Source organism: Giraffa tippelskirchi, chromosome 6 (assembly GCF_054371585.1).
Source record: "Giraffa tippelskirchi isolate mGirTip1 chromosome 6, T2T-mGirTip1v1.2.pri, whole genome shotgun sequence".
NCBI lineage: Eukaryota > Metazoa > Chordata > Mammalia > Artiodactyla > Giraffidae > Giraffa > Giraffa tippelskirchi.
The window spans coordinates 144060650-144075602 of NC_137280.1; the positions used below are offsets into that span (position 1 = coordinate 144060650).

The window sequence follows — 14953 nt, forward strand, 5'->3', positions numbered from 1 at the left end:
CCATTCCTTTCATTTGCACCTCAGCTGTCTAGAACCAGCATCCTATTCTTTCCCATCCTCTGTTGCACAGTTGGGGTGACTCCAAAGGCTGAGGATTTGGCAGCGGGCAGCCCTTCTGTCTCCATCCTGAGTTCCTCAGGGCTCATCATCAGGGGTGGCTGTAGTAGCTTGATGACTGAAACATCCTTTTTTTTTTTTTTTTACTGTTATGACAGGCAACTTTTTTCATCCACAGGACCATCTGACCCAGTGAGAGAGCAGTGGATCTGGTTCCACGTACATCCTAGAGGTGGTCTCGGCTGCCAGCATTCCCTTGATTCCTGTTCTGTTTGCAGAATCCTCAGATCCTAACAGAGAGGCTGACCTCTGGATTCCCAGGTGGGCTTTTCACCAGCAGTGTCACCTGCTCTGAGCATCTAGGTAAGCCACATTCCCCACGTGGGAAAACTGTAGCCAACTATGTCTTGCTCACTTGCAACCCAAGTATCACCAGTCTGGAAACACAAATTGTGTTGGCATGAGTTCTCACTTTCTTGGCTGACAGCATTCACCTACCCCTCTGCCCCTCAGCTGACCTGGGGGCGGGGAAGTAACTGAGACCCCAGGAAGCAAAACTGCGGACAAGGGAGATTACTGCACAGGAGAGTCTGGATCCTGCCAAACCAGCTCTAAGGCTGCCTTCCTCTGGGCTTCTCATTTAAAAACAATCAGTGCAGAAGGGTTCAAGACATTCTCATCCTCTTTATCAGTTATTTCCTGCTGAAAGCTATAGTAACAGATAGCAGTATGTTGAGCGACGGGGACACAGTCCTCGCCCCCATGGAGCCTACCTGCAATCCATAGATGGAGAGATGCTGAGAGGGGAAGAGAGCTGAGTTGTCGGCACAGGCAGTGCCTGGGTGCCAGCTCAGCTGTCTCTTCTGCTTTTCAGAGGAGAAGAACGCATTCCTTGCACGTTGCAAATCCGCTCAATATAATTAAATTCCATCTCTATTTGCTGTTACTTTTAACTTCTAATTTCTCAGAGTAAATATGAGCCTGGAAGAGCTGACCAAGGAAGCAGCTGCTCCTAGGAACCTGGCGGGCCAGCAGGCAGCTGAGGTAGATTGTGAGCTCATTCAGAGAACAGTTTTGGATCAATAGTGATTTCAGTTCCTCCAGAGGCCGAGTGTTTGGAGCCAGTGTCTCTGGGCTGAGTGATGCATACATTTGGAGTGCTGGGGCCGTGGGTAGGGGCTCTTTCCTTCTCACTTCCTCTGCATGAGGAGAAGTAATTTCTTTTTTGACTGAAGGGTTGCTAAGTTAGTCCACCCTGGCAATGGATGGTTCACCATTCAGATTTTCTTTCCCAGGTGGCAAGTTTTGCCAAGGGAGAAGCAATGGAGGGTGATGGTGAAGAGTTCCAGCTCTAAGAATCCTCATTCTACCTCTTTACATGCTGTGTGACCTTGGGCAAGTTACTCAGCCTAGCTGAGCCTGGATTTCTTTGTCTGTGCTCTGTGGACAATGACAGGAGACCAGGTTTCTGCTGGCCCTCGGCAGACCTTACAGAGATCTTCTGAGGAGCAGGGTCACCAAGAGCTGGAATGGGACAGAGTGAATTTGTGGAATGCACAGAAATGAAAACATCCCCAGCAGCTGGGGGTGTAACATCAGTCAAGGCACAGAGGTCAAACAAAATAAAATAAAAGCAGGAAACAAACCCCAAAACAGGTGTTACCAGAGGTTTGGAGATGAACTCTGTCTCTCTGAGTGAATCTGGTACTTCCAAGGTCCTGCTCTGTGAGAAGGGCCCCTTTTAAAATAGAACTAGGACACGCCCCCAAGCTTGACATCCATAAGCAAATATTTTTTGATGATATTCAAAGTTTCTATGTTTTTAATGGAAGAAATAGGCACCTTTATAATGCTGGTAGATCTGTGTCTTATTATTAAAACATTTTAGTAAGACAATAGTCAGCATGAGTCAAGAGTCCTAGAAGTGATCATATCCTTTCACCTGACAATTCCACTTTCAGGAAATGGTTAAAGGAAAAAGTATGATTGTGCAAAAATTTAGATAACATGCTTCTGGAACAGTGTTATAAAAATAGAGAGAAACTGTTCATTAATTTCTTAAATTCTAGTGAATGTGTAAGTGGAATACCACATTACCATTAAAAAATGTAGGATATTGCTTTTTAAAAAATTTTATTGAAATATAGTTGATTTACAATGTTGTGTTAATTTCTGCTTGACAACAAAGTGATTCAATTAAACACACATACACATATATAATATATATATTCTTTTCCATTTTTCTTGATCACAGGATATTGAATATAATTCCTTGTACTATGCAGTAGGACCTTGTTGTTTAGCCATCCTATATATAATAGTTTGCATCTGCTAATCCCAAACTCCTAATCTTCTCTCCCCCATCTACCCCTTGGCAACCACAAGTCTGTTTGCTATATCTGAGGCTATTTTTATTTCATGGATATGTCCATTTGTGTTATATTTTAATTCCACATGAAAGTGATAGCATATGATATTTGTCTTTTTCTTTCTGACTTACTTTGCTTAGTATGATAATCTCTAGTTGCATCCATGTCATGGCAAATGGGGTTATTTCATTCTTTTTAATGGCTGAGTAATAGTCCATTGTGGGCTTCCCCGGGTGGTGCTAGTGGTAAAGAACCCACCTGTCAATGGAGGAGACATAAGAGACAAGGGTTCAATTCCTAGGTTAGAAAGGTCCCTTGGAGGAAGGCATGACAACCTACTCCACTATTTTCGCCTGGAGAATCCCATGAACAGAGGAGCGGGTGGGCTATAGTCCATAGGGTTGCAAAGAGCTGGACACAACTGGAGCAATTTGGCTTGCATGCACGCGATAGTCCACTGTATCTGTCAATGGACATTTATGTTGTTTCCATGTCTTGGCTTTTGTAAACAGGGCTGCTATAAACATACAGGTGCACGTATCTTTTTGAATTACAGTTTTTTTTTTCTGGACATATGCCTAGGAGTGGGATTGCTGGGTCATATGGCATCTCTAATTTTAGTTTTTTTTGAGGAAACTCCATACTATTTTCCACAGTGGCCGAACCAGTTTACATTCCCACCAGCAGTGTAAAAGTGTTCCTTTTCCTCCACACCTTCTCCAGCATTTATCATTTGTAGACTTTTAAGTGATGACCTTTCTGACTGGTGTGAGGTGGTGGCTCATTCTTGTTTTGATTTTCATTTCTCTAGTTATTAGCAGTGATGAGCATCTTCTCATGTCCCCCTTGGCCATCTGTGTGTCTTCTTTGGAGAAATGCCTTTTTAGGTCTTCTGCCCATTTTTTGATTGGATTGTTTGTTTTTTGTTACTGAATTGTAGTAACTTTTTATATATTTTGGAAATTAAGCCCTTGTCAGTCAGTCACATAAAAACGTAGAACATTGTTGAAAGCCCGAGAAAAGGCTCAGTGGATCCAAACGTGAAACATGAAGGCTCCAGTCTTCTATAGTTCTGAGGTTTAAACCTGCTTCTATCACTTACTAGCTATGTGGCATTGGACAAATTACACAGTTTCTCTGTGTTTAGGAGTTTTCATCTGAAATAGGGATTATAAATTATGATTGCTTAATGAGTTTAGTATAAATGAGATAATGCTTGCAAAACTCAGGACAGTGACAAGTACATGGTAAATCCCTCATCTATCATTAAGTGAAACTATGAGGACATGTTTCAAAAAAAAGGAAGAAAAGCGTATGTGGTTAAAAAAAAGAATTTATTTTTTTATTCAATGTGTGTTTACTGAATACCTCCCATATGGCAGGCTCTGGAATAAAATAGTGAACAGAAGAAGCCCAGATATCTGCACTGGCAGAGTTTACCATTCCAAAAGGAAGTCATCGTAAGAATCATTGGGGGTGCCTTTCAAAATTCAGGTGCTGGGGACTCATCCACGCTCAGAAATCTGGATTCTGCAGATGTGGGGGGCAGGCCCAGGAGTCTAATTCTGTGTGTGTACGGGGAGATTCTGCTGCAGGCTTTGGGAGACTCTGCTGGTTGATGTACTGCCAGGCAATGGTTGGAGAGGGATGTGTGTGCTAAGTTGCTTCAGTCATGTCTGACTCTGCCACCCTATAGACTGTAGCCTGCCAGATGCCTCCCTCCATGGGATTCTCCAGGCAAGTATACTGGAGTGGGTTGCCATGCCCTCCTCTAAGGGATCTTCCCAACCTGGGGATTGGACTCATGTCTCACATCTCTTGCATTGGCAGGTGAGTTCTTTACACTAGCGCCACCTGGGAAGCCCAGAGAGGGATGAGGAGTGACATTTTTTTCCTTGTATTTTTAAGTTTCAACAGTAAGCAAGAAGCGTTTTTTTATAATTAAAAAGATAAACATTTTATGTGTTTAAATATTCAGCCGCTCTGCCCCTCCCGGCTGCCTTCCCCCATGCCCAGCACGACCCTCACTTCTGCTCCAGTAGCAGAAGCACTTCACATAGACTCCAGATTAGGAACACCTCTGGGAATGGATGCTGGGGCGGTGATTCTCAGAGAGTTGCAACATCTCAAAGGGAAGGTGGCAAATTTCTTGTTCAAATCATCTACTTCTGCTCAAATATGCCTTGGAGCAGACTCTTCTATAAGGGACCTCTTTAAAGAGGCATTTCATTTGTTTTCTTTTTCCCTGCAAATTCTTCTGACCTTGAGATTTTCCCCATGGTTCTAGTAATTGGTACAGATTCCAGAGTCCTTTCTATGGACACTGTGTAATGTGGAGGTGGGTGGTGGGGTGACGGGGGGGAGAAATTGCTGCAGTCATCCTGTGCTTGTAGCAGGTGAATTTATATTTTATGGGTTTTGGTCAGATTGAATTTTGTGAAACACCCTGGGGTATTTGCAAATGTGAAAGCTCTTGTAGTGCTGATCGCTTGTTTGCATTTACAGGAAGAATTAAAAAAGAAAAAAATTTGCTCTGTCTGTCGACAAACCCCATTGTCCCCAGGAGCATGGTAGGGAAGCAGATGAAGGGCTTCCAACAGGACAGAAAACTAGAGACAGGGAGATCAGAGATCAGGATGAGAAGCTGCCAGTGAGGACTGATCTGCCCTGGGAGTCACGTGCAGTGGGCTGCATGGTTTTAAGTACTGGGTAGATTTCACTAAGGGGCTTCCCTGGTGACTCAGTGGTAAAGAATCCACCTGCCAATGCAGGAGATGCAGGAGACACAGGTTCCATCCCCGAGTCAGAAAGATCCCCTGGAAAAGGAAATGGCAACCCACTCCAGTATCCTTGTCTGGGAAATCCCATGGCTAGAGGGGCCTGGAGGGCTAGAGCCCGTGGCATCGCAAAAGAGTCAGACACGATTTAACCACTAAATAACAACAAGTTCTCACTAAAGAAGTAGGTTAAGATAAACACAACTGCTATGATTACAGGCTTTAACATCCCTCATCTCTTTTATCAGTGGGCTCTGTGGTCTTACCTCAACTTCATTCTGCACAACAGTATCCATTTTGGGCTGATCTTAATAATTGTGGATACACAAGAATATCCAGGAAAACATCCCTACCTGAAACACCCTCCTTCCTGTCCATCTGATTCTTGTTATTTAAGGCTTAGTTCATGGTCCATATCTTTATGCCAAAGTCTTTTCTAAATACCAGCAATGATTTCTCTGTAAAGTTCCAGGCCATTTACAATTTATTCTACTCACTTGGTACCAAACATCTTCTGCTGAGACATTTGTTCCCTTTTAATGTCCATGTGTTTGAATTTTTTAGCCACTAGACAAGATTGAAGGCGGGAGGAGAAGGGGATGACAGAGGATGAGATGGTTGGATGGCATCGCCGACTCAAAGGACATGAGTTTGAGTAAACTCTGGGAGTTGGTGACAGACAGGGAGGCCTGGCGTGCTGCAGTCCATGGGGTCTCAGAGTCGGACACGACTGAACAACTGAACTGACTGACTGAGACAATAAACCTTTTCAGCAGGGTCTGAGCCCTCATGTTCCTTTGTTTTGAGTGTATGTGTTGGGCAAGAATGACTTGTTGGGAGGGAGGCTTCAGAGGGAGGGGATATATGTATACATATGGCTGATTCACTTTGTTGTACAACAGAAACTAACACAACATTGTAAAGCAATTATACTCCAATTTAAAAAAAAAGAATTATCTGGCTGTCCAGGGCTGGTGGGAGGAGGGGATGCTGGTGGAGGGTAAATGAACCTCACTTCATCTACTCTGTTCTCTGGTTGAAGCCCCTCCCTGTTTCCATTTGAGGCCTTGGAAATGGGATTCAAAACATAGGCTAGGATGTCTGTGGGTTTTCACAAGGAAAGCTAATGCAATAATGAGAGAGATTAAAAGGAGGATCTGGAGGGCTCTGAGCATTTTACTGCCAACCCCAGGTAGTGGGATAGAGCACTGAAACAAGTTCCACTTCCCTTTGGTTGTTCACACCCTAGAGGAACTGATACAATATCCAACACCCCAAATCATTTAATCTTTAATTTTTCCTTTAGGCAGGAATTGCATTTTATCAAAACATTTCTTTTCACTGTCACTCTGCCTTGCTCAAAATCAGGTGTCAGGGCAAGTAGATTTTATTTTGTATATTTGACAAATTTCTTAGTAAGTGTTAAAAAATAAATCTTCTCCCTAAAAGTCATATAAATTTCATTGTTTGAAGCACAGAGAAGATAAAAAATAGAAATCAGGCTTAATGTTCAATTTCTGAGTTTTTATTCTGTGTATTTCCAGATTGCATAAGGATGTTTTATTCAAAATGATTTTCCTTAATTATAACATCAACATATTGGTATTTTACTTAGAGAATACACTTCTAATAAATCCACAAATTTATAAAAAAATATTCAATGAAAAATTGGTACCAGTCACTGAGCATATAAGTGATCATTCTTTTCATGTTAATGAATACTAAGGCAGAAGTTATTCAGAACCAAAAGTCCAGTGGCGAATCTGAAACCCAAAGGGCATGGGACCTGGCTAAGGTCCAGGCTTTGTTAATACAACTTGAAGAAAATGACCCCCAATTTTCCACCATATCCTGACATGCATATATCCAGTTTCCATAGCTAGTTGGTAAATTCTTTGATATTGGAGATCCAGCTTCTAGCCCACGCTGTCTGTGTGATCTTTGACAAGCAACTGGACCAGTAATCCCACAGTCCTCCTCTGTAAGATGAAGAGGTGGATGAACTGTGACTTGCGAACTGTACTCTTCAGTGCCTTAGGGCTCCCTGGGGAGGGCAAAAGGGCAGCTCTCTACCAACTTCTCCCACTACAGCAGCTCTGTTTTTAATTTTTTTTTTAAAGGCCAAGAGACATTTAAACTCTGGGTAGTCAATTATTAGGTTACATACAGTATAAGCAAAAAATTGAGACTTGAATATGGTATTTGGTTGAAATGGGGCTTCCCTGGTGGCTCAGTGGTAAACAATCTGCCTGCCAATGCAGGAGACGCAGGAGACGTGGGTTCCATGCCTGGGTTAGAAAGATCCCCTGGAGAAGAAAGTGGCAATCCACCTCCAGTATTCTTGGCTGGGAAATACCATGGACAGAGAAGTCTGGTCAGCGGCTGTCCATGGGGTCACAAAGAATCAGACATGACTTAGTGCCTAAACAACAGTAACAACACTTGGTTGAAATAACATAGTCAAGTAGAAAACAAGCAATGTTTTACATTATACCATACATACATCAGAATATTTTAAAGGTGAGAAAATACTGGCAAATCACAGAAGCTCTGTTTTTAATTATTATTGTTTTTTTTGGGTATTACAATTAAGGTTCAATTTAGGAAAAATGAATGATATCTAACTTATTGTTCAACTTTCAAAAATTATATGTCCAGTCTCTTCTCCTAAGCTCTAGTTCAGTGAACACAAAAGGGCTTAATACATTTTATTGGCTAAGAAAATAAAAGGAAATAATGAATTTGTGAATAATGGCTGACATTGTTGGGCTATCTAAAATGTGATAAATGCTTCATAATTATTATTTCGCTTATTCCTCACCACAGCCCTGTGAGGTAGGTCTACTATAATTCTTGTAGAGAAACAGAGATTGCTGAGATTGTTAAGCAACTCAGCACATTACTGGTGAGTTGTAACTATGCTGATATTTTAAAATATTTATGAAGTACTCATATTTGGGTCCCATTCTCAAATTTTTGTGTACCATTGTAGTTTTCCCTTGAGTTCTCTCGTCTCCTCTATACAAGAATTCATAGCTCTCCTGAATCAAAGTTTTTAAAGAGTCTCAGGAAAAAAACCAAAAAATCATTTCTTTAGATCTGTGTTCTTGAGGATGCTTTAATCATTCAGGGCACGGGAGGCAGAGGACTAGATGAAATGACCTAGTAAGGTTAATTTCCAAGTTTCTCATTCTATTTTCTCGTACAGTGGTGGCCAAGACACCTATTACATTCAAGACCATGTTTCTGAATAGATTTCTGTCTTCAGCATCCAGGGGACATGTGCCCTCTAATCAGCCCCACCTCAACCTCCCCAAATAGAAATTACATACCTTCGGTGGTTCAGGATGGGAATTTTGGGGGTATGTGGTGAGGCTAGGTTGAGGTTTTATGTTTGAATTCTCCCCCTGTGGTACAACCTTAATGAACTAATATTTCCAACATGTTCCCTGTAAGCAAGAGTCAAAAAGGGAGCATCTGGGGTTTTTAGGAAGCTTGGAGAACAACTTTCCCAACTTTGTCTTCTTAGGAATCGATGTGATAATTTCTTGGTGATGTATACCTGGGAGTAAGATTTGTGGGTGGTAGGAATACCAGACCACCTTACCTGCCTCCTGAGAAATCTGTATGCAGGTCAAGAAACAACAGTTAAAACCGGCTTTGGAACAACGAACTGGTTCCAAATTGGGAAAGGAGTACATAAGGGCTGTATATTGTCATCCTGCTTATTTAACTTATATGCAGAGTACATGATGTGAAATGCCAGGCTGGATGAAGCACAAGCTGGAATCAAGATTGCCAGGAAAAATATCAAAAACCTCAGATATGCAGATGACAGCACCCTAATGGCAGAAAGTGAAGAGGAACTAGAGAGCCTCTTGATGAAAGTGAAAGAGGAGAGTGAAAAAGCTGGCTTCAAATTCAGCATTCAAAAAATGAAGATCATCCGGTCCCATCACTTCATGGCAAATAGATGGGGAAACAATGGAAACAGTGACAGACTTTATTTTCTTGGGCTCCAAAATCACTACAGATGGTGACTGCAGCCATGAAATTAAAAGGCATTTGCTCCTTGGAAGAAAAGCTATGACAAACCGAGACAGCATATTAAAAGCAGAGATGTTACTTGGCCAACAAAGGTCCATCTAGTCAAAACTATGGTTTTTCCAGGAGTCGTGTATGGATGTGAGAGTTGGACCATAAAGAAAATTGAGCACCCTTGAAGAACTGATGCTTTTGAACTGTGGTGCTGGAGAAGACTCTTGAGAGTCCTTTGGGCTGCAAGGAGATCAAACCAGGTAATCCTAAAGGAAATTAGTCCTGAATATTCATTGGAAGGACTGATTCTGAAGCTGAAGCCCCAATATTTTGACCACCTGATGCAAAGAACTAACTCATTGGAAAAGACCCTGATGCTGGGAGAGATTGAAAGCACGAGGAGAAGGGGACGACAGAGGATGAGATGGTTGGATGGCATCACTGACTCAATGGACATGAGTTTGAGCACGCTCTGGGAGTTGGTGATGGACAGGGAGGCCTGGCGTGCTGCAGTCCATGGAGTCGCAAAGGATTGGACATGACTGAGCGACTGAACTGAACTGAACTGAGGGAAGGTGTACTGACCCTGGGGTAAGGTTGGATGGGCTACATGGTGAGCTCAGGGCCTTCCAGAATGATCTTAGCTTTTTAGTGCCGTGAAGATCCCATTCTCCCATATCCTCACGGAACATCTGATGAATCTCCCAGGGTTTCTCACTGTTACTGGAAGTTGAGCAGAAGATTATCTTTCTCTTCCATGAAACAGTAAGCTCCCCAGAGGCTGAGGAATAATCATGTGTGTATATTTGACCTCTGTTACCCAGTAGGATCTTCTTCCTTACATCAGTGCCTGGCTCTTCCTTCAGCAGAGGCTTGAGGTGTTCCAAATACAAATTTTTCTTGAAATTTCTGTAAGTTGGAAGCATCTGTGTCTAGCTAGTGTTTGCCAGAACTGCAATCAGGATAATGACAAGTGCATTTTTTTCTGTGAAATCAGAAAATCGGTGAACTTAAAGGATGCAAAGAGGAATATTCATCTAATGACAGGTTCCACTCAGTAAACACTGATTTCTAAACTCTTGTTTGTCCTCAGTGTGAATGTCATCTTGTCAGCTTGTATGCTGCTCACTTAAAAATTTTTTATTTGTTTATTTGGCTGCATTGAGTCTTAGTTCAGCACAAGGATCTTCGTTGTGGCTTGTGGGGATTTTTGTTGCAGCACGTGGGTTTTTCTCCAGTCACTGTGGGCCACAGGCTCCAGGGCACATGGGCTTACTCTTTGTGGCTCACAGGCTTAGTTGCTCTGTGGCATGTGGTATCTTATTTCCTCAGCCAGGAATCGAACCTGTATCCCTTGCATTGGAATGCAGATTCTTAATCACTGGACCCCCAGGGAAGTCCCTGGCCCACTTTTATTTGATCTGTTTGAAATACGTGCCAGCAGCCATCTCTGAGAAATCTTCTATTCCATCTTCATCCCATCTCTACACAGGTGGTTTTGAGCACTTTGGGATCATGCATTCCACTGATACTATGATAATGGATATACACCCATTCTCTGGAAAATTCATGTATGCACAGAATTTTGCACATAATCTCAGTGGATGTGATGACCTAATGACTTATGCAGCAATCATTTATTTACACACTCGTTTATTCATTTACTTGCTCATTCACTTATTCACTTGTTCATTCATTTACTGTTAGCTAATGTTGTAATCTAGGTGCTCTGTTAGGTTTTGGAGACTCAAGAACAATGATCCCTACCCTCAAGAATTTTATAGACCAAGCTTACAGATGGTAAGTAAACCATCTGTGATGGTAAATTTTATGTGTCAACTTCATGGGGATAAGGGATGCCTGCACAGCTGGTAAAACATTATTTCTTGGTGTCTGTGAGTGTGTTTTTAGAGGAGATTAGCATCTGGTTTTGGAGACTGAATAAATATCACCCCCACACCCCAATACTATTGAGCATTGTCCATCTATTGAGGGCCTGACTAATGCAAAAAGTGGATAGAAGGGCAAGTTTGTTTTTTTTCCTTGGCTGGGACATCAGTCTTCTCCTGCCCTTAAACATCAGCATTCCTCATTCTCAGGCCTTCAGACTAGGACTGCAACTTAACCCTGGGCTTCCCTGGTTCTCAATCCTTTGGACTGAATTCTATTACTGGCTTTCCTGGTTTTCCAGCTTGCAGTTTTTTACGGTGGTAAAATATACAGAACATAAAAGTCACCATTTTGACCATTTTTAAGTGCACAATTCAGTGACATTAAGTACATTTGCAATGTTGTATAATCATGTGCTGTGCTCAGATGCTCAGTCATGTCCTACTCTTTGCAACCTCATGGACTATAGCCCACCAGGCTCCTCTGTCCATGGGATTCTCCTAGCAAGAATACTGGAGTGGGTTGCCATTTCCTTCTCTGGGGGGTCTTCCTGACCCAGGGATCAAATCTGTGTCTCTTACATCTCCTGCATTGGCAGGCGGATTTTTTACCACTAGTGCACCTCTACCATGTCACTGTCCATTTCCAGAACTTTTTCATCACCCCAAACAGGAACTCTGTACTTACTAAACAGGAATTGCCTCTTCCCTATTCCCTTCTCCCCAGCTCCTGGTAATCTTTATTCTTCTTCCTGCCTGTGTGAATTTGCCTATTCCAGATACCTTATATAAGTGGAATCATACAAAATTTTCCTTTTGTTTTTAGCTTACTTAAGTTGGCATAGTGTTTTTGAGGTTCACCAAGTTCTAGCATGTATCAGAATTCATTCCTTTTTAAGGATGAATAATATTCCATTGTATATATGTGTGTGTGTATATATATATATATATATATATATGCATATATGTGTGTATGTATATATGTGTATATAATGTATATATGTATGTGTGTGTGTATATATATATATATATATGGGTCGCAGTTCGTCTATTGATGTACATTTGAGTTATTTCTACCTTTTGGCTACTGTGAGTAATGTTGTTGTGAACACTGATAAAGAAATATGTGTTTGAGTCCCTGCTTTTGATTCTTTTGGGTATATATCTAGATGTGGAATTGCTGGATCATGTGGTAATTTTATGTTTAAATTTTTGAGACTATATATATTTCTCTCAAAAGAAATTTTTAAAAGAATTTTCAAATTGTGCTTTGTGAATTGCTTGACTATTATTTATGATTGGTATTTATTATTAATGATTGGTTATATTAAATTTTATTCTGTAAGATTATTATCCTTATACTTTGGTAATCACCTAGCACAGTTATTCTCATACTTAAGCTTGTATCAGAGTCACTTGAAGGGCTTGTGTAAACAGAGAATTGGGCTCCATTTCCAGAGTTTCTGATTTGACAGGTGTGAGGTGAGGACTAGAAGTCTATATTTCTAGCAAGTTTTCGGACAAGGCTGATGTCACTGTTCTGGTAACCGCGTTTTGAGAACCATTGACCATGTATACTTGGGAATTCTTGAGGTAAAATAGAGCTTACCAACTGTTTTCAAATGTAATAATTTTGTGAATACTAAACCTAATAATTGCTGAAGTTGGTATGATATTATAAACATTCATTGCAACGTTGTAGTTTTACTTTTGTATTTTGTAATCAACAAGTTTTTTCAGGTCTCTAACATTTTTATAGGCCTCCCCCAGACTTGTAGGTCTTAATTACTGTGCCCAAATTATTGATGGAGAGAATGGTTTTGCCCAGTGCCTATGTGTGCTCAGTCACTCAAACGTGTCTGACTCTTTTGGACCCCATGGACTGTAGCCCGCCAGGCTCCTCTGTCCATGGGATTTTCCTGGCAAAAATACTGGATCAGATTGCCATTTCCTACTCCAGGGTATTTTCCTGACCCAGGGATCAAACCCATGCATGTCTCCTGTGTCTCCTGCATTGGCAGGGAAATTCTTTACCGCTGAGCCACCTGGGAAGCCCACCCAATGCCTATAGATTGGCCTTATTTTTTTTTTAATAATTAGGTTATTAACTCATTGTGTGAATGGGTCATAATTAATCACACCCAATCAATAAAATCTAACTTGTTTGTATTGTTTTCCTTCTACAAGCAAAGCTTCAGTGAATACCCCTCTGTCTCAGGTGTTCACACTTCTGACTGCATCTTAGAATCACATTTCCTATTTTGTTCTCCCCAAATATAAAAGGTTTATTCTCTTCTGTCATCAGGAGCACGAAATACAAAGTCTCCCCACTCCCCCCCACCCCCAATTCTTCAGTGTTAATGGTGATGAGATTGTCCAGGCAGTTCTGCCGTCCACTCCCGGCCTCAGGCCTCGAATGTGGCATAGCTGGCAGTCAGCATTTTTTCTAATCAGCTCTTCTACTCCTGTACTTGGATCTCATTACCCGAGGTGCTGATTTTATTGGCCTGAGTGCTGCCCAGGCATGAATATTTTTAAAAAGGTCTTCAGGTGATTTTAATGTGCAGACTGGGGCTAAGAGTCACGGTTGTACATGCATCTTTGACCACGTGTGCTGTGTCTTGTCTGGGCCAGGAGAGTCCCTAGAGATAAGATGCTAACCCCAGAAGAAGACTCATCATTATCTTTGTAAAAAATGATGTTGAAATGATTGTCCCACAAGTCAAGACATGCTGTGTTCTCACAGCAGTGGCAGCGGCAACAACTGTCCTGCTGGTTCTCCTCTGCTCTAAAACATGCGCACCCCCAGCCTTTCCTGGTGTAAATGTTTGTCTTTTAATTACCAAGGAGGAGGGAATGAGCGTTAAAAAGACAAGCTTCATTGCAGGAATCAGGTCGGTGGCTCATTCCTTATCCTTAATAGAGTCTCTGAATTCAGTTGTTTTCATAATTTAAATTCTAGTATCAAAGAAATCTTCAGTGTAGAAACACTAGGACAGATTAATAAGTGAAAAGAAAAATACATAAGCATCTAGTTTCTATTTAATGAAAAATAATGAGAATCAAGTCTAATCATCTTAACAGCGGTGTTCAAGTGCAAATGTTACATTTTGGGTCAGAGAAGATGAATGACTAGCAACAGATGCAGAAATTTTTGTCACTGTTGTACATACTTAAAGACAGATGTGACTATGCATTAAGCCAAAAAACCGAAGGTGATGTTCAAAATGTACAGCAGCTGGTATAGCATGGGGCCTGGGGCTAGCCAGGACATAGTTCTGGTCTGTTTTGACCAAAAACCAGCCCTCCAAATACGTTTGATATAGTGGTAGTAAGATTCTCCTGCCTTCACAAGCCTACCCCTCTTGTCTGTCACACTGCCTGAGAGTCTACCCCTCACTTGAGTAAAAATTTTATTTTCTTGAAAGAGAAATACGGATTTTTTTTTTAAAAGAGAGTATGTGTTTGTTTGTGAGAACATCCCCTCTTACTAGCTTTGTGCCTTGGCTACTGATTACTTTATAGTTTATAATATGAGTAGGTTCCCTGCTGGAAAGGTTTCCTGGTAGACAGGACATAGATTAGTTTAGTGTTGGTGGGGAGAGAGAAAATTCATGACTCTGGGCTTCTGCTTGGGAAGAAAAGGCCTCACGTATGAGGTGACGTTATTAGGGAGGGGGGTGGAATGGGAAGAGGACTTGAAGATCAGTGAGGCCTGTTTTTTTTCTTTTTTTATCATTTTGCCAAGTAATTAACTTTAGCAACGATGGCTAGATCTAGAAGGAACTGTAGAGATCATCTCTTCTACATGACCCAATTTATA

At 41.4% G+C, this 14953-nt stretch overlaps 1 protein-coding gene across 3 annotated transcripts in view; it reads left to right on the top strand.

The window, feature by feature from the left end:
• Positions 1-14953, top strand: part of LOC145510150 (uncharacterized) — a 188075-nt gene that overhangs the window by 62210 nt on the left and 110912 nt on the right. For 2 of the 3 annotated variants that reach the window (XR_014056813.1, XR_014056814.1), the window contains exon 2: positions 236-420. The gene's annotated coding sequence lies outside the window, so the exon portion shown is untranslated. The remainder of the gene's footprint in view (positions 1-235; positions 421-14953) is intronic. The other variant, XR_014056817.1, reaches the window with a different exon arrangement.